At 44.7% G+C, this 24070-nt stretch overlaps 1 pseudogene across 1 annotated transcript in view; it reads right to left on the bottom strand.

Annotated features, from left to right (window-relative positions):
* The window catches only part of LOC309691993 (prestin-like), a 55282-nt pseudogene extending 31736 nt beyond the window's left edge, over positions 1 to 23546 (bottom strand). The window contains exons 1-18 of the transcript XR_014280772.1: positions 22975 to 23546; positions 20016 to 20279; positions 18844 to 18983; positions 18543 to 18653; positions 14929 to 15125; positions 14631 to 14795; positions 14316 to 14551; positions 14063 to 14210; positions 13483 to 13596; positions 13291 to 13368; positions 13106 to 13201; positions 12758 to 12864; positions 12578 to 12647; positions 12411 to 12503; positions 10906 to 11012; positions 6914 to 7114; positions 6737 to 6791; positions 2288 to 2459 (exon numbers count right to left, since the gene is read on the bottom strand). The product of XR_014280772.1 is annotated as a prestin-like (transcript). The remainder of the gene's footprint in view (positions 1 to 2287; positions 2460 to 6736; positions 6792 to 6913; positions 7115 to 10905; positions 11013 to 12410; positions 12504 to 12577; positions 12648 to 12757; positions 12865 to 13105; positions 13202 to 13290; positions 13369 to 13482; positions 13597 to 14062; positions 14211 to 14315; positions 14552 to 14630; positions 14796 to 14928; positions 15126 to 18542; positions 18654 to 18843; positions 18984 to 20015; positions 20280 to 22974) is intronic.
* Between the last annotated feature and the right edge of the window lie 524 nt (positions 23547 to 24070).

Genomic DNA, 24070 nt, shown 5'->3' with positions numbered 1-24070 from the left:
TCTCTTGTTCAATTTCTCCAATATTTAATTTTTTACGAACACAGCAGATATAAAAATTCAACACGTCAGGTTTTCATGATGTATAAAAATGAAGAAAATGAGATCAAGGTAAACGATTTAAGAAAATCATTTCCACCTTTAAAGTTTAACCTGCACAATTCACAGTCACTCTTCAATTCTATTTGGGTGGGGGACAATCACTGAAAAACTTACTATTACCTGGCTGCACAAATGTGCGCAGCCTTAGACTAAAATACTGTTAAATACCTCTTTTGATTTTACTACACCGTTCAGTCTTTTTGGCTAGGAGTTTGCCACAGCACTGAGTCTCTTGATTTGGCAATACTTAACAGTCTTCTTTGCAAAAGTACCACAAATCATCATCAGGTCACCCCACAGGTTTTGATTTGGATTCAGGTTTAAGTCTTTCCAAAACTTTAATCATCAGGTGAAGACATTCTTTTGTAGAATTGGATGATTTGGGTCATTGTTGTGCTAAAGGGTGAAATTCCTCATCATTTTCATCTAGCAGCTGCTTTAAGTTTTTGTGCCAAATTGGTATCAGTATTGGAACTGCTCATATTTCCGTCCATTTTGAGTAAAACACAATGTATTTTATGGTATATTTTACAGCTTGGACATTCTTGTGTACCCTTCTCCTGACTGATACCTTTAAATCATGAGATCTCGTTAACGCTTTATAAGCTTTTTCTGGACCATGGCTTTTAATTTATGCATGTCACATTAAAAATGGACAAAGTTCTGAAGTCATTTTTCTTGGGGTCATATTTTCTCAACATCACAAATCCAGATATTTTGACAGTGCTATGAAGATGTTTTATATCCACTTTATATTCTTTTACTCACTCTAATTTCACTATGTCCTTAATTTGAGTTAGAAAATCTTCACATAGACTTAGGTTGAACAGGTTGGTGGGCTGAACAGAGGCTTCGGGCACAGTGAAGAATAAGACAGAGACAGATGAGTCCAAGTCCACTGAGCAGATTGCATGTTTAATTGGTTGAACCATTGTTTGCAACAGACATCTCCATCATTGGGAGAAGGTAACAAGTCATCGACCCGTGGCATGCTAATCACTATGAATTAGTCTGGAAAACCACATTATCACATTGAGGGTGAATGAGTAGTGCAGACTTTAATAAGCCTAACTATTTCGTATATCACCTTATCAGGGAACAAAACAAAATAAATAAAAAAACCCCCACAATTTACTGATAGTAGTCCAACCTAATAAGCTCCGATTTCTAATTTCATCTCTACCTGGGGTTAAGATCTGTCACCAAGGCAACTTGGACAATTTGCTTACATATATTCTACTGTGGCGTTACAGGAGAAAAGAAAACATATGGTAATGTCAAAAAGAGCAGATATTCTAAACAGCAGGAAAACTTGATTCTGATGCTATGCACTTGGGTGCAAGTGCAGAAGATTTTGCTTTGAAAGATTAGAGAAAAGAAAACACCATCAAGGACAACGCCAAGTAGATTAAGCTGTATAACTTCCCTTGCTGTTTGCTACTTAAAGCTACTTTTGATATGTGAGTTTATTTACGGCATCGAAAAATAGGCTTCGCTGTGAAAAATGAGTTCATTTGTCCGTTCCCTGTCACAAGCCCTTGACTGTGTTACCAAGTTTGTGTGGGAAAATGTCTGCGTGTGAATGTGTGTGTATGGAGATGAATAATGGCAGCGATTATTGAGGCAGTGAAATTAGTGAGAGCATATGGCTCAGCTGAGATGATAGAAAGCCCCTCCCACAACCTGTCAGCCATCAGGGTGACACAAACACACACACAAATGTATGTGCAAAGCTATGATATGTGCACACACACAGACTCACACAGTGTGTGTGAAGGACAAACAGGTGCGGCTGACTCACTACCAGAAGGTGTGACAGGTTGAAGCACACAAGATGGATGGACAGAGGAGAAAGATAATGAACATGTTGGCTGAAGAATGACAAAAGTGAGTTATCTAACTTTAAGGTCCTGCGTCTATACAGTGGCTTTCATCGTTTTATATGGGCTTCCTCTGCCTTTATAGACAGAATATATACACATCATTAACAGCATTTCAATAATTACACTGAAATATACAATTATAGATCTTTTTTCTGTCGATTAAACAGAATGATCCAGCAAAATCTAGTGGGTTAGTGACGCAGTGCGTTTTCAGTTCTGTGTAGCAGTACCTGATAGGGTTAAATAAATAATTTAAAAAATAAATATAACTTGTCATTGTGTGTGCGTGCTGTATGTGTGTGTACCTGTATATTTTCTGATGATACAGATCACACCAGAACATCTTGTTGGTGGACACGTCCACATCCAGGGCCACGGCATTCTTCAGTGTAGGGACCACTTGTGTGTACTCACTCTTCAGCAGGTGAATACGACGGATTTCATGACGGTTAGTGAACAGCAGGTACGGACTCTTTCCTGTTGGAAAAGGAAAGATGTTTATGTTACCATCAATGAAACCACTGGACAGAGAAGTTATACAGAACAGCTCATCTGCTCTGTAACCCACTGCTGTGACTCTAAATTAGGAACCTACCAAATATGGGCCGTTTGTACTGCTTTTGCTCTTGGTATGTCACAGGGAAATATTTGTTACCCTTGCAAAATACCTGTACGTGAAAGCTGAACTTGTGAATCTGTACTGTTATAGGCATTTGCAGCTAGACTGCTGACTAGAACCGAAAGTATGAGCACATCACTCCAGTCCTGGCCTCTCTGCATTGGCATCGTGCCTCATTTTAGAATTCAGTTTATGGTTGTTTGATCAAGGCTCTTAATGGGCGGCCCCTAGCTTGTATTACCAGTCTTATTCATTTATATTCACCAATATTTCCCAGGCTCACAGACCCACTGGTGAAGGCCTCTTACTGTACATGTCTCAAGGTCATGCCTCAAGCAAAGAGGTGACAGAGCCTTTGCAGTCGTTGCTCCACAGTTTTCAAATCTACACAATCACACGAAAGCTGAAGTTCTGATAGGACTCTATGCAGTCCTCTGAAAAACTAAGTACTCTTCATGATTCAGTAGCTTGTAGAATCACCTTTGCAATAACTTGAAGCTACTGAAGAACTTTGGTTGACTGTTCACAACGTTGGTTCAATTCATTGAGTTTTGGCAGGATGATGCATAACTCGGGTGTAGGTCTGGATGACCTTAATTGGACCTTTGCAACACCTTCATTCTTTTCTTTTTCATTCTGTTATACATTTGCTGCTGTGTTTGACATCATTGTCTTGTAGCATGACTGAATTTGGGTAAAGCTTTAGCTGTCAGTCAGATGGCCTCATATTTGATTCTAAAATACTTTGGTATACAGCATCGTGCTTGACAGTTGGTATGAAGTGTTTGTGTTGATTATGTCGTGTTTGGGTTTTGCCAAACGTGGGGCTGTGCATTATGGCCAAACATTTCCACTTTGTTCTCATCTGTCCACAGGACATGGTTCCAGAAGTCTTGTGGTTTCCTCAGATGAACTCTGTAAAGCTAAGGTGTGTTTGCCGCTGTCTTTCTTAAGAGAAGAGGCTATCGCCACACTTGTTCAATCTTTTTGTGGCATCATGAACTGTCATGAACTTTGACATTTAACACTCTAATAGGGGTTTTTTAAAGTCTGAGATGTAGCTCTTGGGGTTTTAAGCAATTTCTCTGGGCATTGCATGGCCTGACCTTAAGAGGAATTTATTGGGACGCCCATTCCTGGGAACATTGTGACATTTTGTTAACACACATACATACAAAATAGGCTGTTCTAGTGTTTCCCTTTGCTATTCTTCACCAGTCTAATAACCTACATACTGTTGTGTACAAAGATACCGTGGGTAGTGCTGAGTGTTTAGCCTTATTCCCAAAAGGGAACATAATGTAAGCCAACTGTACTTTGCATTTGTACTATTTAGGTCCTTAAAGCATGTATTTTTGATGATGTGAACATAAATTATGTATCCAAACAACCCCTTTAAAATAATGTTTCCCATCTACACATAGATTTTAGAACAACATATTATTGAGTGAGTTTTTCACACAATTATGCACAACAGGGAAAATGATGTATGTGGTATGATTCAGTCCACATGGAAAACACACACCCCTTTTTAAAGACTATTGTTTTGGAATAAAGATGCAAGTGTGGTGTCCTACTGTTGGAAAAAGTTACATTACTCTTGTTAGTGAAGTGACCCAACAAGAGCCATGCCACAGTCTATTTTAAGTACAACAGTGCATTGCTGGGGTTTTTTTTCAGGGGCATTCAGGATGTGGCGTTCGCTGGCACTTAGTTACCTGGTAGCGGACACACTTCAGCTGACTGAAGGTGAGGATGGCTCAAGCATTTGAATAATTCTAGGTAGGTGACAAGGTCAACTCTAGCACACAGAGATACCTTAGTTTGTGAGCATGGGAGTTGCTGTGACATCTATATTTTTGTCATCAAGCACTTTCAACCTAAAATACAAGAAATGTAGTCCTGGACTCTCACTACAGTGCAGCTAATAATACATTAATGTTTCTTTTAATTTAGCAGCACTGGTGTGTCCTGGATTGCCACTCCCATTACATTTTCCAGCACGTTTTTTCACGTTTGTTCTCTGTCCTAGCTGTCACGTCATCTTTATTCTCCACTGTCCACAAAAATCAAAACAGCATTCAAACAAGACAAAGCCGGCCGGAAGCAACGTTCGAGCGTGCACAGACAGCACAAACTCCTACTTTCACACAGACTCAACCGTGCTTTGACAGGTTTCCTCAGCCCTGGTTTATTACAGGCCACTGCACAAGGAGAAAATATTACAGTTCTACTACTGCTAGGATCCAATCATTTTTCTCTTACTACTGGGTTTGTAATCATCAATTTCCCCTGCTGAGAGGGCGAGCGAGCGAGAAAGCGAGAGAGAGAGACAAAGGAACAGGCAAGCGCAAGTAAATCTGACAAATGCAGGTAAAGTCAGGGAGAAAAGATCATTAAGAGGATGTAATTAAGGAAGGACGAAGGAAAAAGCCATCAACAAAACAAGTGAAAACATGGGAAAGTGGGAAAAAGAGAGAGAAAAGTAAGAACATTTTGAAGCCTGTATAATGAGGACATGGATAACTCCGACATGTCTTTCATCAATCCCCACAGACTCACTTTTTCACGACAATATCTCTTATCCCTCATCGGTGTTGTCACAGCAATATGTCCTTCTGAAGTTTTTTTTTTTAAAAAGAAAAAAAGAAGCTGAGTCACTGTTTTCCAAAAGGCCCCAGCACTACAGATGTCATCAAAAAGTGCAAGATTATCTCTTCTACAAGATATTGCAAAGCTACAGTCAGCTATCTGAACAGCAACATGGTTCCGTAAATATATTTTAATCTGCAGTGCTCGTTCAGGGCTGCTCTGCCCCATCAGCCAATTAAGATAAAGCTGCAAAAGGATAAGTGCAGCCTGGGAAACACTGTTATTGTTGAGTTAAACACTGTTATATACATGACATTCCTGCAGTGATACCTTTGTTCCATTTACAGGGCACACAAAGCAACTAAAGCAACCTGCTGTGTTCACTTTTTGGACAGCAGCTTCATTACAGTGTGAAACAAGCTGCTGCAGCTTCATCCCTGCCTTCTTCTGGCTAGCTGCCACTCTGAAAACATCCTGAGCGCTCGTGAGCCAATATACTGAAAGTGAACTGTAAATATATCGTGTGACATCATGTTTACCATTTGGTTCCAAATGATATCTTCTCATTTTCAATCCCAAATGTGCAGAACAGGAGCGTCCTGTTTGTTACTGCAGGAATGGCTTCAGTCTGTGAACCACAGGCTGTGTCTGTCAGGACCCACAGGCTTAATCATTCAAACCAAAACTTTCAACAGAGTTCTGTCATAGTGCTTGTTGCCCGTTTCCATCCTTTACATTATGACCCCAGTGTGTGGAACTTGTCTTTATTATAGGTCTCCACTTACAGACCTTATCATGTTCTCATTCATGCAAACATCGAAATCAGCCAATCACATGGCAGAAGCTCAATGCAGACATCAGCTGGAGTTCAAGGCAAGCATCAGAATGAACATGGCATGACTAGATATCAGACGTGCTTTAGAAGTTGCTGGGACTTTCCAACACAATCATCTCCAAGGTTTACAGAGGACGGTCTGAACGTAACAGGCGAGCAGCAGTTCTCTGGGAGAAGATGCTTCAGTGATGTCAGAGAAGAAGTGTGTCGAGCGTGACAGGAAGGTAAGAGTGACTCAAATAACCACCTGTTACCACCAAAGAGCTTCTCTGAATGCACCTCATGTTGGAAAGCAGATGGGCTACAGCAGCATCAGACCACAGGGCGCCACATCGCCCAGCTACAAACAGAAACCTGAGGTTGCAGTATGCACAGGCTTTCTGTAGCAGACTTTGGTATAAACATCATAACTGCATGGATTCCTCCTGCATTGGATCAGTGGTGCTACAGTGTGAGGGATATTTCCACGTCCATGCCTTTCTAACCACAGTGTACCAACTCCTGCAGGACGATGTGTAACAAAGCACCAGTCCTCTAACTGGTTTCATGAACAGTTCATGGTCCACAAATAGTCCCCACAGCTATTTGTAAAGATAAGAGGATAGATGGGTGGACGGGTTTTAATTGCGTTCTGTACGTAGTACGTATAAAACAGAGCATGTGTACAGATATTTTCAGATCTAATGAAAAGTCTTAATAGTCACTTACTGTTGCAGCCAGCTATGACCACCCGGACATCTACGGCGGCATGCTCTTTAATGATCTGCACAAACAGATAATAGTTTTCAGTATTTGGGCTCTACACCATGAAACCGTGACTGGAGTTCAGTGAAAATATGCAGCTGGTGCTCCTGTGCAGTGCAGCGCTGGAGAAAGGGCCAGAACCTGTCTGATGGCTTTAGCTCCCACTGAGTCAATGAAAGTTGCAGACGTCCAGTCCAGGATGATGGAGTGGACTGTGCTGAAAGGCTCAAGGAAGACCGCCTCCTCTGAGTCGCCATGTCTGTCGCCAAACTGGCCGTTCTTCTGATCCTCCGCCACGTGGCTCTGGGACAAAACGTCATGAGTCACTGCCTCATCCTTGTACTAGAAACAAAGCAGCACAGTGGCTGGACAAAGCTGGACTGAAAGACAGCACAGAGGCACTAATCATGGCAGCACAAGAACAAGCTCTGAGTACAAGATCCATAGAGGCTGGGGTCTATCACACCAGGCAAGACCCCAGGTGCAGGCTGTGTAAAGATGCCCCAGAAACAATCCAGCACATAACAGCAGGGTGCAAGATGCTAGCAGGCAAGGCATACATGGAACGCCATAACCAAGTGGCCGGCATAGTGTACAGGAACATCTGTGCCAAGTATAACCTGGAAGTCCCGAGGTCAAAATGGGAGATGCCCCCAAGGGTGGTGGAGAATGACCGAGCTAAGATCCTGTGGGACTTCCAGATACAGACGGACAAAATGGTGGTGGCTAACCAACCGGACATAGTGGTGGTAGACAAACAGAAGAAGACGGCCGTAGTGATCGATGTAGCGGTTCCGAATGACAGCAATATCAGGAAGAAGGAACACGAGAAGCTGGAGAAATACCAAGGGCTCAGAGAAGAGCTCGAGAGGATGTGGAGGGTGAAGGTAACGGTGGTCCCCGTGGTAATCGGAGCACTAGGTGCGGTGACTCCCAAGCTAGGCGAGTGGCTCCAGCAGATCCCGGGAACAACATCGGAGATCTCTGTCCAGAAGAGCGCAGTCCTGGGAACAGCTAAGATACTGCGCAGGACCCTCAAGCTCCCAGGCCTCTGGTAGAGGACCCGAGCTTGAAGGATAAACCGCCCGCAGGGGCGTGCTGGGTGTTTTTATATATATATATATATATATATATATATATATGTGAAACCTGGATATGAAACCTGGATCCCCCGTAGCCGGTTACCAAGATTACGTGAAGTACCCTCAGAAGGTCTGCTAGATGATGTTAATGCAGCACTACGGACAATACCTACAACCACGGTTACCGACACTAACAAGCTGATCTACAATACGGCAGCAGTGATCAGTGAGATGCTTGGCTACAAGTTGAACAGCCACAAGGAGCAGTACCCTCCATGGAGAAGGAGGCTAGAGGGCAAGATCAAAGTAGCACGGAGGGAGGTTAGCCAACTAACGGAGTTGCAGAAAGGTGCGACAAATAAGGTGCCTAAGAAATACAGCAAGCTGTCCATACCTGAGGCCTTGGAAACTGCCAAGCAAAGACTCACAGCCTTGGCCAGCCGCTTGAGGAGGTACACCAGAGAGATAGAAGGCAGGAGAATAAACCAGCTGTTCTCCACAGAACCAGCAAAGGTGTACTCTCAGTGGCAAGGGAACAATAAGAGAACAGCACCACCAAGGCTGGAGACAGAACAATACTGGAAGAGCATATGGGAGAAGGATGCAACCCATAACGGCAATGCTCAGTGGCTAGAGGATCTGAGGGCAGACCACAGCGACCTCCCTGAACAGGGTCCAGTAACCATCACAGTGGCAGATATCCAAGAAAGGGTCTCCAGTATGAAGAGTTGGACAGCACCAGGGCCCGACATGGTTCACACCTACTGGCTGAAGAAGCTGACTGCACTCCACGAGCGTCTGGCAGCACAAATGAACCAGCTGCTAGTTAACGAAAGACACCCGGAATGGCTAACTGAAGGCCGGACGGTCCTGATCCCCAAGGACCCCAAGAAGGGACCGGTCCCCTCCAACTACCGACCAATAACCTGCCTCAGTACTACATGGAAGCTCCTGTCAGGTATCATATCGGCTAAGATGAACAGGCACATGGGTCAATACATGAGCGGGACACAGAAAGGAATTGGCAAGAATACCAGAGGTGCAAAACACCAGCTACTGGTAGACAGAACAATCAGCCGAGACTGCAAGACCAGACTGACCAACCTGTGCACTGCCTGGATTGATTACAAGAAGGCCTATGACTCAATGCCCCACAGCTGGATACTGGAATGCCTAGAATTGTACAAGATCAATGGGACCCTAAGAGCCTTCATCAGGAACTCAATGGGGATGTGGCGTACAACACTAGAGGCCAACTCCAAGCCCATAGCACAAGTTACCATCAAGTGCGGGATCTACCAAGGAGATGCTCTGTTCCCACTGCTGTTCTGCATAGGCCTGAACCCCCTCAGTGAGATCATTAACAAGACTGGCTACGGATACCGACTACGGAACGGAGCAGTTGTCAGCCACCTCCTGTACATGGATGACATCAAGCTGTATGCCAAGAGTGAACGAGACATCGATTCACTGATCCACACTACCAGGCTATACAGCAATGACATTGGAATGTCGTTCGGACTGGAGAAGTGTAGTCGGATGGTAACAAAGAGAGGGAAGGTAGTCAGAACTGAGGGGATTGAACTACCAGAAGGCAACATTGCAGACATAGAGGACAGTTACAAGTACCTGGGGATCCCGCAGGCAAATGGGAACCATGAAGAGGCCGCTAGAAAGGCTGCAACCACCAAGTACCTGCAGAGGGTCAGGCAAGTCCTGAGGAGTCAGCTGAATGGTAAGAACAAGATCCGGGCCATCAACACATACGCCCTGCCCGTGATCAGATACCCTGCTGGGGTAATAAGCTGGCCAAAGGAGGAGATAGAAACCACTGACATAAAGACAAGAAAGCTCCTTACCATGCATGGAGGGTTTCACCCCAAGTCCAGCACCCTGAGGCTGTACGATAAGCGGAAGGAAGGGGGCCGGGGACTGGTGAGTGTCAGCACCACAGTCCAGGATGAGACAAGGAACATCCAAGAATACATTGGGAAGATGGCCCCAACTGACCGAGTGCTCAGTGAATACCTCAGGCAGCAGAAACCCAAGAAAGAGGAGGGAGACGAGGAACCATCATGGAAGGACAGGCCCCTGCACGGTATGTACCACCGGCAGATAGAGGAGGTGGCTGATATCCAGAAATCCTACCAGTGGCTGGACAAAGCTGGACTGAAAGACAGCACAGAGGCACTAATCATGGCAGCACAAGAACAAGCTCTGAGCACAAGATCCATAGAGGCTGGGGTCTATCACACCAGGCAAGACCCCAGGTGCAGGCTGTGTAAAGATGCCCCAGAGACAATCCAGCACATAACAGCAGGGTGCAAGATGCTAGCAGGCAAGGCATACATGGAACGCCATAACCAAGTGGCCGGCATAGTGTACAGGAACATCTGTGCTGAGTACAACCTGGAAGTCCCGAGGTCAAAATGGGAGATGCCCCCAAGGGTGGTGGAGAATGACCGAGCTAAGATCCTGTGGGACTTCCAGATACAGACGGACAAAATGGTGGTGGCTAACCAACCGGACATAGTGGTGGTAGACAAACAGAAGAAGGCGGCCGTAGTGATCGATGTAGCGGTTCCGAATGACAGCAATATCAGGAAGAAGGAACACGAGAAGCTGGAGAAATACCAAGGGCTCAGAGAAGAGCTCGAGAGGATGTGGAGGGTGAAGGTAACGGTGGTCCCCGTGGTAATCGGAGCACTAGGTGCGGTGACTCCCAAGCTAGGCGAGTGGCTCCAGCAGATCCCGGGAACAACATCGGAAATCTCTGTCCAGAAGAGCGCAGTCCTGGGAACAGCTAAGATACTGCGCAGGACCCTCAAGCTCCCAGGCCTCTGGTAGAGGACCCGAGCTTGAAAGGATAAACCGCCCGCAGGGGCGTGCTGGGTGTTTATATATATATATATATATATATATATATATATATATATATATATATATATATATATATATACACACACACACACACGACCGTCACATGAGTGTGTATTTAACCTGTTGACAAAGCTCAAAGTTTGGATAGACAAAAGAAAAGCAGTGACCCACCTTGGCACAGATTTTCAGCGGAGATGACCGATTGCTGTTAGTCTTCTCCTTTCTTTTTTTTTTTGGGCTTTCCGAGCAGCTTGTAAGTGTTCAGGGTTTAGCCCCGTCTGTAAAGATCAACATAATCACAACAGAGCTGTTAACATCCAACTCAGCACGTCATTCTTCCTCACTCATTTACCTCTACCATTACCTCACGTCTTATTTTGGCATTTTCTCTGATAATTATTCATATTACATTACATAATACACTTGTTATTAATCTCATGTCTTTATCCTGTCTTCCTTCTCTCCCCCCAACCAATCACAGCAGATGGCCCCGCCCCTCCCTGAGCCTGGTTCTGCTGGAGGTTTCTTCCTGTTAAAAGGGAGTTTTTCCTTCCCGCTGTCGCCAAAGTGCTGCTCATAGGGGGTCATATGATTGTTGGGTTTTTCTCTGTATCTATTAATGTAGGGTCTACCTTACAATATAAAGCACCTTGCGGTGACTGTTGTTGTGACTTGGCGTTGTGTAAATAAAGCTGAATTGAATATGAAAAACAAAAATGAGAACTGAAACAATGTTTACAAAACAAACACATATCGACGTCTTTACTTTTGAACTTTAACACAATAAGCATGAAGCACATGATCAACTGCTTTCAGTAACATCTGTGCTTCACCTGATTTGTCACAAAACAAGTGTTAATCTTGCACAAAGATAACCTGAGTAAAAGCAAAATGCAGTTTTCAACGTGTGATTTCATTGTTTAACCAACACAAGCTATCTAAACCTGCACCTAGGTGAAAACGTAATTACCCAGAATTCATAGTTCCATCAACTGTCCAAGCTCTGAAGCAGTAAAGTAATGACCCTGTTACCCTTTGCAGCTGATCGTGGCACCGTGTTGCTTTTTGAGCTCTTGTAGCGTCTCTTTGTGTTATTGATGCGATCAGGCATGGCTGTGACTCGTAAACACTGAGCTCAATCCATGATCTTACAACGGGACTCTTTTCCCCTTTAAGGACTCAACATGCCTCCACAGTAGCAACAGAGACTGATCCCTAGGAATCAGGTGTTGCTGGTAAAGCTGGCACAGTTACTCCTTAGGTTAAGACTGGGAGAGGCTGGGAATATTTCCCACACGGTGCTTAGATACTGGATAAACCTTTAATTCACACAGTAAAGTTAAAATGTATTCTTTGCTCTTAGTTATTTGAACACACAGAAAAGCAGAAATGACAAATGTAGAAACGTTTTCACTGAACTGTTGAAGCTTCAGCTGTAACGTGAACAGGCTACAACTGCAAACCTTCATTTGTAGCCAAGACAGTGAAAACACAAGCAAACTGACTTCCTGCTCATCTCAAAGTAGAGCTGTGCTCGCATCTACCACCAGATGATTACACGCTCACGCTGCTCCTCTCAGACTGAGTCAGGTAAGACCCAGTGATAATAAGTGCTTCACATATTTCCCCCACAAAAGGGTTTCTGTTTGCTTCCACACACTCAAACACACTGCTACCTTCTCCTTGAGGCTGTTCACATACAGGTCACTGTTAGCAAAGTAGATTGAAGAGTTGGAGTGGAAGATCTTAATCCCCTCATATTCAGCCGCCTGAGAACACAAACAGCAGGCTTGGTCAGTGTGGATGTTTCACACGGAGCAGGTTTCTCTCCTCACACATTTACCTCTTCATACTCGTCGACGTCACAGTAGAGCCCCGTGTTAGCGACGTGACCCAGGATGGAAGTTTTAGGGCTGGAAGAGAAAGAAAACAGCTCAGAGCACAAATCAAACCTGCTCTTTGAAAACTCTCACAGCTGCCTTTAAGCTTCAGTTCAAGGAAAAACACATATCCGAATCATTACCTCTGTGTCCTGTATATGACTGTCAATATGGCAAATGTGACGGCCACCAGGAGGCCGTAGTCCAGTCCCAGCAGCACAGAAGCGATAAAGGCGATCACCCAGATGGCCTGAGAGGACAAAAAGGAAAGTAACATGAAACTAGCATGAAGAGGAAGCGTTTTGCAAGACCAAAGCAGTTTTAACATAAGCAAATGTCTTCAGACGACGTGCATTTATCTCCTGCACATTATAGTCACACTTCTGTCTGCAAGCTCAGCTTCTCCACCGTGTATTCACTCGGGTTCACATAAACACCTCTCAGAGTAACGGTGCACTTTAAGTCAGCTAAGCTTGGTTTTAAAGACTGACCAGTTCAATCTTGCTGGTCCTCCACAGACTGGGAATGTCTCTGAACTGCTTGAACATCCCTATGAGGTTGACCATGATGATGGCAGCCAGCGCAGTCTGAGAAACACAAGCAAACGAGAGCCAAAGAAGACATATAGGTGTGTGCGGTCTCACAGGTCACGCCCAAACGTCAGACGGGAACTCACCTGAGGGAGCGGCTCGAAGACAAAGCCGACGGCCACCACCACCACCAGCACCAGCAGCGACGCCAGGAGCCCTGCAATCTAAAGCACACACATAAAAAAGCAATAACTCCATCAACACACCTCTCACTCTAACAACAGCTTTACAGCACCAATTTAGATAGTGTAATCACTCCTGCAGCTCGTGTGTGTCACCTGTGTTTTGCCTCCTGTGCTCTCCTGGACCAGACTCCTCGACATGGAGCAGGTGACGGCAAACGTTTGGAAGAAGGAGCTGATGAAGTTACACAGACCGAGTGCAATGAGCTCCTGAAAGTGGACACGTGGAGGAAAACCGTGAAAAAGAGAGGAAAGTCCTTCTGCAACAACATTTACACACGTCAGCTTTGGACAATTTCAGGAAAATGCGACCCGTATATTTTCCACAGTCGTGCTTTACTAAATGCGTGACCTGCATTTATGTGTCAGCTATGTGTCACTGGAGGACACGCTTTGCTCAGTCTTCAACGAATAGTACAGTCAGGCAACTATACAACGCTCCAAACAACTCAGTGTTCAATGAAATGAACACGTTCCAACAAACTGGAACAATGAACCTTTTTGTGAGCAGCATTTCCAATATCAGCGTGCAGGATAAAAATATAACTTTACAAGATTTGTAACAAACAGCTAGAGGACGTCCCATCATCCAGAAGATCCAAAGTGTCCTAACCAAACATTTAGTCACACACAGTGCCAGAGGCTCATCAGCAGCTCACCCCGTGGACACACTCACCTGGTTGCCATCCACACTGTAGCCATGTTTCAGGGCAAAGATCTTGGCCAGCGAGACGTCCATGGAGAATCCTACAATCGCTATAGCAAAAGAATCTGTGACCAAATTGGGCAGCAGCGAGATGTTTGGGGCAGCAGGAGGGCGAAGCCTGTAACCAATAAGACAACATCTGTATACCTCTGTCACATACGTGTAGAGAACACGAGCTTAAACCAAAAGACACTTAAACAAATCCATAGAGTGTGCGGCCTACCCTGTTGGTATGTTCCCAACCACATGGACCTTGTATTCCTTTGATAACGACAAACCATAGGAGATGCCCGTGGACACGATGACCACAATGATCTCTCCAGGAATGGGAATGGGCAGCTTCTTCTTGAAGCGCTCGTTGAGAATTTTGATCACGTAAAGGAAGATGATACACCCGAGCCCCAGAAGGAAAGTGGCAATATTGGTGCTGGTGATTCTGCTGAGCACTGCTTTGACACTCTGCAGTGACAGAAAGGTAAGTGTTAGCGATTCATTGACCATTATGGGAAGGAGAAAGACAGGGCCTCTCAAAACTCACATAAATAGCAGAGAGAAACCCAGAATAACGCTGCGTTTCCACCCCCAGCAAGTACTTCAGCTGGGAGATGACGACGTGCATGGATGCTGCTGTGGTGAAGCCTCGCACCAGGGGCTCGGTGAGGTAGATTGCTACAAAGCCAAACCTGAGAAGACCTAAAACAATCTAAAGGAATGCAGAAGAAGAGGGGGGTCAAAAACAATGTTTCATACAGAAACATTTAAAATCGAGTTGATACATCAACAGTGATTCAGACATGCTGCTGCTGCTGCTTTGGATAAACAGTGAGATTAGCCACGGCTGCTCTGCAGGCGGGAGGCTGACCTGGATGAGTTGTGACCATCACGGCCACCTGGACCCTGCTCTTATCACGAAGCTCCACGTTGATGGCATCAGATGCGTTGGATCCAGTAGCATTGATATTCATAAACATGCTGTCTGGTGCCTCCCTCACAGCGACGCCCCCAATCATCAGACTTATGACAGCAAAGGTACCTGCAGGTCATCGACACAAACGCAGCGCTATGATAGGCTGGGGTCAAAGCTGATGTCGAGTACAACGAGCGCTCAAACGCAGCACAGAAACTGCAGACTTGTGCTCGCACCGGCCTTTCCTCTCACCACCCTGTGACGGTAAAGGCCGTCCTGCCTCACACTTGAAAAGCAGCCCAATAATTTCCTCTCGTTCTCTGCCAGAGGGGACTGTCATCATTCCCACAGCAACCTGATGTCAGGCCAGATTTTGGCCAGCGGTGATTTACAATCTTTGCAGATTAGCTTCTCAGCTTCAAAGGGTTGAGCAGGTCTAGTTTATTGGACCCATTTGTTGGACGGATTTAAACTGACAATCGAGACAAGCGTGACAGCGTTGGAGAAAAGAAAGCAGCCAGATTGGTGAGACAACTGAGGCTGGGTTTAATGAAATCTGCTTATGTCAGTCTTTACGTAGTTAGAGGCAGCGAGTTTTACAATCCCAGTTGTGGAAGATGTTAGAAAGTGAAGTTTTACAACATCTGTCAAGCTCAAATTTTAAAAACCTTCCACAGGACACACGTTCTGAGGGGTTATAATCTTACAGTTTTTGCTGTTTTGTTTTTACATTTACTAAACTTTCGAATTCACAAAAATGATGTGGGTACATGCTGATTATCACTTAGGCTACGTTCACACTGCAGGCGAAAGCGCATCAAATCCGACTTTTCTGACCCTGTGCGACTCATATCCGATCATGGTGTGACAGTGTGAACGGCACAAATCCGACCTGGGTCACTTTCATATGTGGTCCTGAATCCGATACATATCTGATGTTTCAAAAATCGACTGCTGTTTGATGGTCATGTCGCATTAAATCCGTCTTTTACGTCACTGACACGAGACAGACGCCAATTATCAGCGCCGGAGAAGACATCGCGAACGTTTCCTGACCATCCCGTGAAACTGTTTGGAAGACAACGTTGGAGAAACGTGAACATTTTATTTGTACCGTATAATCTGCAGATTCTGACAGAAATCTATCCTCTGAAGCACTGCTCCTCTAAAACAGCAATAAGGATCATTATTAGGTTATCTACATTATTATGTAAATAACAAAATAACTTAAAGCAAAAATTGGGAAACATGAAGTCCGAAGTCTTTATATTAAGGTCATCAGTCAAACATACTGTTGCTCTGGGTCTAAACAGAGCGCGTTGTGTGTGACGTCTTCTTTTGCGCGTTTGCTGTCACATTTTATTTGTAGTGTGAATGAGCAGACAAAAGAATCGGATTTGATCAAAAAATCTGAATTGAGCATCAAGACCTGCAGAGTGAACATAGCCTAAGAGACTAAAAACATTTAAACCTGCTTGGATTGAAACCAGAGCACAAGGTTAAGCCTCTGTGGGCAGTATTTACTTTAAAGGTAGAGGTCAAAGGTGACATTTGGATGCAGATGTGAGCCCCAGCATCACTTCCTCAATGTTAATCAGAATTTTAAAAACATTTTAGGAACGTTTGAAGATCAGGTAATAACGTCATATTTACAGTCCCCATAAACACTCTCAGTGAGAAGGTAAGCAGCATGTATACAGCACTGTCTGTATAATATCAATACACATGTATGAATGACAGTTTAAGTTAGAAGGTTTTGTCAGTTTTTAACCAATAAAATCATTAGTGGAGCTTGAAGACCTCGGTGGATGTCAGTCAAATATGAATGGAGTCTTAACATGACGTCACTCCACACACACACACACACACACACACACACACACACACACACACACACACACACACACACACACACACACACACACACACACACACACACACACACACCTCATCTATCATGTGATAACGGGGTTTTCTTATTTGCTTTCAGAACCTGCACCTGTAGGTAGAGTTATCCACCCTCAAGTGCACACAGACAGAGAACCACGGTACAAACTACTGCAAACAGAAGAACAAACTGTAACCTACAAAGTAACACAGCTGTGACGAGATCATCTGCACTGTGGGAGCAGAAGCCTTCGTCTGGAAGGCAGAAACTGAATCTCACTATGCAAAGTGTGTGAGACATGAAGCACTGTGGTTTAGTCTGTGGGACCACGGAGCTCTTTCAGCTCTTTCCGTTCTTCACAGAGAAATATCCAAACCATCGCACATACGAAGAGGACCACGAAGGTTTAATAAAAGCACAGTTGGCTTTAACAAAATGAAACGTAATATTTTTATCGCACCTGTCCTTTTTCAGGAAAACCTCTCCCACACACAGTTGCACTAAACCAAACATCACTGCAGCACTTTGGTGCTGTTCATCAAGTGTGCGCTGTCTGATGACAGGCTCATCTGTGTCTTATTCTGCCATAATGTGACGTGTTGTTTCCTCACCATGTGACAGTTTTACAGGAACACTTCCTGTTTGTGAGGTGCTTCATTGGGTCCAACTGTCAGAGGGACTCATAGGTCACAGCTGGCATTTGAGACTTGGACCCATTTCAAGGAAAGGAAGCTGTCACAGGGTGAGGTCGCTGAAATGCCTCCCGTGAAAGCTAAGCACACAGTTAGCACACATACAAACATTTCCTCCACACCTTTCATCTCATAATCTGAATCACTGTGTAACCCAGTACACCTCACAGTCACTACAGACACAGCTGTGTGGAAAGTGACTAGTTGCCTGCAAGACTTGGATGTGACACCATTAATGTGGATTAAGAAATCTATAAAAAGCTCAACCATGTAAAAATGACATCATCTTAACTACATTTGTCTTCTCTCAAAAAGCAAGCGAGAAAAGAAAACAGCTTGGTGCGTCTGAACGTCACCATCTTCAGCTATAGTTTCCTATCCTCATAATAGGCAGCAAAGCATTACTGGAAATACTGTTAGACGTGAGGAAGCAGCCATGGCCGAGCACACAGCTGCAGTGAACCAGAGGAGCTGGCTTCCATGGTTTCTTTATTCCAAACGAACATCAAGCTGGAAAATGAAGAAGCTAGCAATCAGTGACACATCCAGGAAGCAGCAGTTTCCTTCATATACAATCATTTTCTTCTTATACATCTTATTTAAAAGCTTCTTTCTTGGCGAGAACCTTAACACCAACTTTACATTTAACACTAAACTGAAAGGAAACGTCAGACCGTGTCAGGGTGTGTCTGTTTGGATCGATTTCAAACAATAAATAAATATTTTGATAAATATTTAGGTCGGGGCATCGCCATGGCGGCGGTACCTTTAATTTCTCTCCTCTGTACATGTAGCTTCAACAGCAGAACATGAAATTTTCTGTTGTGTGTGTGTTGGGGGCAGGGAGTAAATAAGAGGGTGGAGCTTATGGAACAATGACGAGCATATTGTAACTGTTTTCTTGTACGTGGGCAGAGCCGGTCACACAGGGCCATGAGGTCAGAACAGAGACGGCTCTCTCACCTACTGATATGTGTCTGGACGTGCCAAAGAAGGTGTACAGCAGGACCGGGTAGAAGGAGGAGTACAGACCATAAACAGGAGGCACCGCAGCCAGCATAGTGTAGGCTAGTCCTGTGGAGCAGGGAAGATAACACGTTTCCAAATAAACAATCCTGGAGGTTCAGTGACTCCATCACAGTGTCAAAGTGTCAGCGATGGCAAAACAGAGTCAGCATGAAGCAGAAACTGCTCCTCTGGAGCCGCAGCCGGCCCTGCTCGCAGCCTCGGTGCTTCACACGGCGCTGCTGCACAGTTCACTGACCTTGTGGAAGCTGCACGACTCCCGTGCTGAGACCTGAGACCACGTCTGAAAAGAGGTACTTCTTGACTGGATACGACGGCAGCCATGAGAGAATAGGCATGAAGCTCAGAGCTGCTGCCTTGGCCTTCTCTGAAGAACACCTGTGGATATTCAACACCAATCAGATTTTTAAAAGCCTCCACAGACAAAGTTTTTCTGGAGTCGCTTTCATGTTGTTGACTGCAGGATTCAAGAAGCCCCCTCGTGTTAGCTGAACTTTGGAATGACTCGTGCTTACAATAGCCCTACTATACCTTTAATAGCAGCACCACGTGAGTTACACTGGTTAACAGATATTTGTTCTTTCTTACACCACAGAAATATCATTTCAGTGATAATGTTTGTTCTGCTGTTACAGATTTAAGCCCCAACATTCACCCTCACTCTGCACTATAGCCAAGAGTTATTTAAGAAACATCAATGTTTTACAACTTTATGACACTTTTGTTGTTCCCTCTGCAAAATGACAAGACAGCATCTCTATAAATGACTCTAACGTGTCACTGTGTCGATTCCCACCCTGAGCTCTGCCACACCCTCTGCCTCGCTCCCTTTTGCCCTGCGTCCTGTGGATGGTTATGAGTGCAGACCCGTTCTTCACTAACTCCCGGGTTGCTCGCTGTACGGTTCCAAAGCACATCTCTGCTTTTGTATGAAGACCTCCTCCTCAGCTCCCCTCAGTAAGCCCTCCCACCTGTCTCAGTCCCAAATTGCCAGCGAGCTGGCATTAGCATGTCATTTCCCAGCCTTGTTCGGGCGGCTTATTTAACCCCCGACTTCTCCCCCTTTTTGCTTGCCCAGCTGCATCAGTTCCCAAATAAAAAGCAGGGACAGAGGATCCCGGGTTTGTGCAGTTTAGCTCTGAATAACTTTTTCATTTGTTTTTAAATGTTAGAATGCAACATGATCTATTTGAAGATCAGTGTTGGAGCTTTTTTGCATTTTAATGTGTTAAACGTCTTATTTTTCCACTCATCTAAAGGACATTCGAAGGTTGCACATCAACTCCCACAGATTTCCCACTGTCTTCTGGCTTCAGTTTATACAGCACACTGGGATCTTGTGTGTGGATCTATGTCGATGCTGATCTGTTCAACGACATGTTGACAGGAAATGTCCAGAGAAAGACTTACTGGAACTTTTCTGCCAGCTTCTGACAATTTGTGGTGGTGTCTTCTTTGCGTTTAAGAAGCTGTGCCTGGATCAGAGTTTCATTGTAGACAGGACGCTCGATCCTGTAAATCAGCTGGGAGTCTTCATCCTCTCGAGCTGCTGCAGCCACCACTTCTTCTTCTTGCTCCATGGTAGAGGCCGGAGGGCTGGCGTAGAATCTATGTCCCGTGTAGTTTATCTCTCCCGCTTTTTCTTCTCGGCTGGTATATCCTCATTCCTTAAACCTTTTCAGAGCAAGCGAGGACAAGACATGACAAGATAGTTATGATTTCTACAAGCATGGGTGACGATAATAAGAAAGCCCTTTGCTATGCTGACAAAGATTTCAGTTTGATTTGCAATGATGCAACTTTCGAGTAAATATTTGGTCTCTGACCAGCTTATGTAATGGCTTGCATTAAGTCTGATGTACTGGGGGAAAGGTTTGCTGAATAAATCATAAGGCATAGAGTTTCCTCAGGGTAGGTGTGCAGTGTTTTACAGCTACAGGCAAACCTCTCTCCCAGAAGTCTTGCAACCACACGTCTTCATGGACCACGATCCAGGAACAAAGCCATGCATGTGGGTAACGTTTATAAAAGAGGAAACACGTAGCTGGTCTGGTTAAGTACTTGGATTACACCTCGACATGGTGCCTTCAAAGTCAATCCAAAAAAACAAAAAAAATCAAATCTCTGGCTATGCAGATAAATAGTGAATGAAACTACTGTGATACTGTGAGAATAGCAGGCGACTGTTAGAAAGGTTAGAATACAGTTCTGTATTTGATATTTACATTAATTATTTATTAAATCTATATTTATTATTTTATATATAATAATATGCAAATGAGTAACACTTGCTTGTTTTTCCCCGTGTGTGGAACAGGTCCTGAACAGACTTATGTCAGAGGTTTTATATATCATGCAGAATAAAGTCTCCTGTTCAGTCATTCTCGCGCCGACAGTTGAACGCCTCGCGCTTCTTCCCATTTCCTCTCCTGTGCTAGCTCGCTCACATCACATTGTAAAAAGCAGCTTTGATAAATTCAAAGCGGAGACACGAAATTTTAATTAAAGGGCCAATATGTACTACAGGTACGACGGCGAGCGTAGCTACAGCAGCTCCCGTATGGCAAGCCGTTAGAGCCATAAATCGCCACTTTCCTAACCCGTTTGGTTAAGAAATGGCGTAAAAAACGCCGTTTAATTATTCAAAACGCCGAAAAAAGCGGCGTTCTGTTCCGACAAACGCCGCTTTTTCCGCCACTCGGATGACGCCCTGAACGCACCATCCGAGTGACGTAAAAAGCGGCGTTCAAAGACAGACGGAAACGCCGTTTTTTACGCTACTCGGCACAAAACGCCGTTTTTATGCATCTTTGAACGGCGTTTTTTACGGCGTTCTCTGCCAGCTGTAACGGCGTTTAAAACGGCGTTTTATTGAAATTATGCAGGGCACTCCCCATGGTTCCCTCATCCAATTACTTTCAACTCATTTCACCCAATCAAAGAAGAGGAAGTGCAGACCACACTAATGCATCACCGATTCACCTTGCTGCTAAGTGATTGCCTATTCAGTACCAGTGCTTGTCACAGTATTCACTTGTATTATAATCCCACTATGCATTTTGATGTGTTTAAGGCATGATCGAGCAAACAAACGACAGAATACTTTTTCTGAAACCTTAACTGTGTTACCTGTTATGGCAGCTAACAGGTAATGAGCAGAGCTAGCTCTGCTCATTTCTGAGCTTCTTTCTTATTTGCGATCTCACATTTATTTATAAATGTGAGATCGCTCCCTGATATGATTGAGGAGCTAATGACGCTAACCCGGTCACAGTGGCAGTATCCCGGTACTCCCTCTGTGAGTAGGCTGCCCGGCTTCCAGCTGCTGCGGGCGGACAAGACGAGAGACATTTAAAGTGATTACAGGAAGGAGAGATGGTGTGTGAGGTGTCCTCGGGAGACATCACCCCCGTTTCTTCCCTCACTGGGGATGTAGGGTCTGTCTGCCGGTAGCGCAGCTGCAGGGCGCAGCGCTAACAGCTGATCCCTAATGTAAACAAAGGAGCCATGCGCCGAGTGTCCAAACACGGGTGAAAAAAGTGGAGACAAAAGAAGAGAAAAGTCAACATAACTAGCACGAAGCGGTAATGCAAGATGGCAGGATCTGATTGCTAAAACATAAGTTAAAGGTTAAGAGAAGTAAAGAGGAAAATAAGAAAGAAGCTCAGAAATGAGCAGAGCTAGCTCTGCTCATTACCTGTTAGCTGCCATAACAGGTAACACAGTTAAGGTTTCAGAAAAAGTATTCTGTCGTTTGTTTGCTCGATCATGCCTTAAACACATCAAAATGCATAGTGGGATTATAATACAAGTGAATACTGTGACAAGCACTGGTACTGAATAGGCAATCACTTAGCAGCAAGGTGAATCGGTGATGCATTAGTGTGGTCTGCACTTCCTCTTCTTTGATTGGGTGAAATGAGTTGAAAGTAATTGGATGAGGGAACCATGGGGAGTGCCCTGCATAATTTCAATAAAACGCCGTTTTAAACGCCGTTACAGCTGGCAGAGAACGCCGTAAAAAACGCCGTTCAAAGATGCATAAAAACGGCGTTTTGTGCCGAGTAGCGTAAAAAACGGCGTTTCCGTCTGTCTTTGAACGCCGCTTTTTACGTCACTCGGATGGTGCGTTCAGGGCGCCATCCGAGTGGCGGAAAAAGCGGCGTTTGTCGGAACAGAACGCCGCTTTTTTCGGCGTTTTGAATAATTAAACGGCGTTTTTTACGCCATTTCTTAACCAAACGGGTTAGGAAAGTGGCGATTTATGGCTCTAACGGCTTGCCATACTCCCGTGGCTGTGACAGAAGCTTTCACCTCCTCACAGGGAAACAAGCTAACTCAAAGATACTAGCAAAGACACTTCGCTCACCTCCATCCTCCTTGTTTCCCTCCAGCCGCTAAGATGCTGTCGGCTCAAGGAGAACACAAGTACATACACTGACCTCTTCGGTTGAAGTTTAACAAGGGCAACGTCCTTTCGAGCACCAAACGCTGACGATAAACCACAGATAGGATGTGCGGACAGGATGAGTCCCTCTGCTTAAAACTTTCTTGCAACTTCCGGTCCGCAAGAACGGGAGTAGCTCTGCACGCATGCGTTGTTGTCTTTATCATCCCACTTTGTAGTCCTAAAACAAAGGGCAGGCCTACTTTATGTTCTTGCTATGCTTCATTATCAGTGCTAGAAGACAGAAAGGAAAGGGGACCTTTACATTTTAGCAGTTTTTGTCTAAAAGGTTTTCCAAATCTGGCATTTCCTGTTCTCTCTCAAGATAAATACCAAATATGGCAGGCACATTTATTACAGACACACAACACCGCTGTAGACACTCATCTACTGGAGTCAGAGTGGGAGCTCTCGTGTTTGGGGACAGGGGGTGGATGATGAAAGCAGAAAGTGTTTGACGTATGGCAGGCCTGGCCCCCTCCTCCCGGTGCCGTGTTGGTCACCAACACGTGCTGCAAGCCAGGATTCGGCTTTGGAGTGAGCACTCGCGTAACTGTAAATGAGGAAAAATGACTTTAGTTTAAGTTTATTTATGGTCTGTGTGAAGTCACAAGAATGCAGTCAGAGAGAAAGAGCGCTCAGAGAAAGCTGCCGTGCTTCCAGGGAGACTTTTCCCGTCTTGTGTGAAGTTACTAAGGATGAATCCGTCCACACTCTGACCGTCAGCTGTACTCTGCGCAGCCGCAAACTGTTCGTATGCCTAAAGAAAAGCCACGTCCAGTTTATTACAGGTGAACTATGCCTTAACAGCTGTGTGGACAAATGTGTCTTTTTTGCACTGAAAAAACTCTGGGTGGTAAACATCTCATGAACAACAGCAGAAAGTCACACAGCAGTGTGAGTCTAACCAAATATCCCAGCTCCAACAGAGTCATGCAAAAAAAGTAGGTTAAGCAAAGTTTGTTTGTCCTCTGCTGCACAACCTCTGCACAGGGGTGTGCTTGCTCAGGTTTAACAG

The sequence above is a fragment of the Aulonocara stuartgranti genome, assembly GCF_965226115.1.
Source record: "Aulonocara stuartgranti genome assembly, chromosome: 17".
Classification (NCBI taxonomy): domain Eukaryota; kingdom Metazoa; phylum Chordata; class Actinopteri; order Cichliformes; family Cichlidae; genus Aulonocara; species Aulonocara stuartgranti.
This window is presented reverse-complemented; position numbering and strand designations above follow the sequence as displayed.